Consider the following 3,619-nt stretch of genomic DNA (forward strand, 5'->3'; position numbering starts at 1 on the left):
TCATCTTTCAACTGTCTTCCAGGACATTCTTCCCAAAACATTGCAGCTCATTTGTCTGTAGTTAGATCGACGTATGATCGACCACACAGAGTTGGAAGTGGACTACAAAATAATTTACAGGCACATACAAAATGTGCATGGTGCCTGTCTGTGTTTTGGTAAATGGCACCATCATAATATGACATCCCAGTCTCCCACCTGTCCAGAGGGGTTTGAAAATGTCTGTCTGTCTGTCTGTCTGTCTGTCTGTCTGTCTGTCTGTCTGTCTGTCTGTCTGTCTGTCTGTCTGTCTGTCTGTCTGTCTGTCTGTCTGTCTGTCTGTCTGTCTGTCTGTCTGTCTAGATATATAACGACTGGCTGCCAAGGGTTATTGAGTGTGGGACAGGGAAATCTGCGGCGCCGATCTACAAGCTTTCAACAAACTCAGGATATGCATCAGAAATGTTCGTATTCTAGAAGAATCTTAAAACCGGAAATTAGGGATTCTTGCTATTTTCGCCCTCAGGTCATTTTCGGAACACATACATGACAAAAATAAAATTACGCTCATATCCTAGTACAATATATTGTTCCAGGGTGTATATTGAGTTCATATTTTACATAATATGCCGCATTTCAACAAACTCAGGATATGCATCAGAAATGTTTGTATTCTAGAAGAATCCTAAAACCGGAAATTAGGGATTCTTGCTATTTTCACCCTCAGGTCATTTTCGGAACACATACATGACAAAAATAAAATTACGCTCATATCCTAGTACAATATATTGTTCCAGGGTGTATATTGAGTTCAAATTTTACATAATATGCCGCATATCAACAAACTCAGGATATGCATCAGAAATGTTCGTATTCTAGAAGAATCCTAAAACCGGAAATTAGGGATTCTTGCTATTTTCACCCTCAGGTCATTTTCGGAACACATACATGACAAAAATAAAATTACGCTCATATCCTAGTACAATATATTGTTCCAGGGTGTATATTGAGTTCAAATTTTACATAATATGCCGCATATCAAAAAAATCAGGATATGCATCAGAAATGTTCGTATTCTAGAAGAATCGTAAAACCGGAAATTAGGGATTCTTGCTATTTTCGCCCTCAGGTCATTTTCGGAACACAAACATGACAAAAATAAAATTACGCTCATATCTTAGTACACTATATTGTTCCAGGGTGTATATTGAGTTCATATTTTACATAATATGCCGAATATCAACAAAACTCAGGATATGCATAAGAAATGTCCGTATTCTAGAAGAATCCTAAAACCGGAAATTAGGGATTCTTGCTCTTTTCGCCCAGTGTGAGTTGCTTCTTAGTGGGACCACTTTGTGCAACGTGAGAAGTCCTGGGGCGGTTTGGGACGACAGGGCCAAAAAGTCACTTTCTCAGTCAAATAGCTTGATTTCACTTTTTTTTTAGAGGGCTGTAACTTGAAAACTAGTACCCGTACATGCCTATAAACTGAGTTGCTTCTTAGTGGGACCACTTTGTGCCACGTGAGAAGTCCTGGGGCGGTTTGGGACGACAGGGCCAAAAAGTCACTTTCTCAGTCAAATAGCTTGATTTCACTTTTTTTTTTAGAGGGCTGTAACTTGAAAACTAGTACCCGTACATGCCTATAAACTGAGTTGCTTCTTAGTGGGACCACTTTGTGCCACGTGAGAAGTCCTGGGGCGGTTTGGGACGACAGGGCCAAAAAGTCACTTTCTCAGTCAAATAGCTTGATTTCACTTTTTTTTTAGAGGGCTGTAACTTGAAAAATAGTACCCGTACATGCCTATAAACTGAGTTGCTTCTTAGTGGGACCACTTTGTGCCACGTGAGAAGTCCTGGGGCGGTTTGGGACGACAGGGCCAAAAAGTCACTTTCTCAGTCAAATAGCTTGATTTCACTTTTTTTTTAGAGGGCTGTAACTTGAAAAATAGTACCCGTACATGCCTATAAACTGAGTTGCTTCTTAGTGGGACCACTTTGTGCCACGTGAGAAGTCCTGGGGCGGTTTGGGACGACAGGGCCAAAAAGTCACTTTCTCAGTCAAATAGCTTGATTTCACTTTTTTTTTTAGAGGGCTGTAACTTGAAAACTAGTACCCGTACATGCCTATAAACTGAGTTGCTTCTTAGTGGGACCACTTTGTGCCACGTGAGAAGTCCTGGGGAGGTTTGGGACGACAGGGCCAAAAAGTCACTTTCTCAGTCAAATAGCTTGATTTCACTTTTTTTTTGAGAGGGCTGTAAACTTGAAAACTAGTACCCGTACATGCCTAAAAACTGAGTTGCTTCTTAGTGGGACCACTTTGTGCCATGTGAGAAGTCCTGGGGCGGTTTGGGACGACAGGGCCAAAAAGTCACTTTCTCAGTCAAATAGCTTGATTTCACTTTTTTTTTTAGAGGGCTGTAACTTGAAAACTAGTACCCGTACATGCCTATAAACTGAGTTGCTTCTTAGTGGGACCACTTTGTGCCATGTGAGAAGTCCTGGGGCGGTTTGGGACGACAGGGCCAAAAAGTCACTTTCTCAGTCAAATAGCTTGATTTCACTTTTTTTTGAGAGGGCTGTAACTTGAAAACTAGCACCCGTACATGCCTATAAACTGAGTTGCTTCTTAGTGGGACCACTTTGTGCCACGTGAGAAGTCCTGGGCGGTTTGGGACGACAGGGCCAAAAAGTCACTTTCTCAGTCAAATAGCTTGATTTCACTTTTTTTTTGAGAGGGCTGTAACTTGAAAACTAGCACCCGTACATGCCTATAAACTGAGTTGCTTCTTAGTGGGACCACTTTGTGCCACGTGAGAAGTCCTGGGGCGGTTTGGGACGACAGGGCCAAAAAGTCACTTTCTCAGTCAAATAGCTTGATTTCACTTTTTTTTTGAGAGGGCTGTAACTTGAAAACTAGCACCCGTACATGCCTATAAACTGAGTTGCTTCTTAGTGGGACCACTTTGTGCCACGTGAGAAGTCCTGGGGCGGTTTGGGACGACAGGGCCAAAAAGTCACTTTCTCAGTCAAATAGCTTGATTTAACTTTTTTTTTTAGAGGGCTGTAACTTGAAAACTAGCACCCGTACATGCCTATAAACTGAGTTGCTTCTTAGTGGGACCACTTTGTGCCACGTGAGAAGTCCTGGGGCGGTTTGGGACGACAGGGCCAAAAAGTCACTTTCTCAGTCAAATAGCTTGATTTCACTTTTTTTTTAGAGGGCTGTAACTTGAAAACTAGCACCCGTACATGCCTATAAACTGAGTTGCTTCTTAGTGGGACCACTTTGTGCCACGTGAGAAGTCCTGGGGCGGTTTGGGACGACAGGGCCAAAAAGTCACTTTCTCAGTAAAATAGCTTGATTTCACTTTTTTTTTGAGAGGGCTGTAACTTGAAAACTAGCACCCGTACATGCCTATAAACTGAGTTGCTTCTTAGTGGGACCACTTTGTGCCACGTGAGAAGTCCTGGGGCGGTTTGGGACGACAGGGCCAAAAAGTCACTTTCTCAGTCAAATAGCTTGATTTCACTTTTTTTTTTGAGAGGGCTGTAACTTGAAAACTAGCACCCGTACATGCCTATAAACTGAGTTGCTTCTTAGTGGGACCAATTTGTGCCACGTGAGAAGTCC

Source organism: Protomyctophum parallelum (assembly GCF_964188405.1).
Source record: "Protomyctophum parallelum genome assembly, chromosome: 13".
NCBI classification, from domain to species: domain Eukaryota; kingdom Metazoa; phylum Chordata; class Actinopteri; order Myctophiformes; family Myctophidae; genus Protomyctophum; species Protomyctophum parallelum.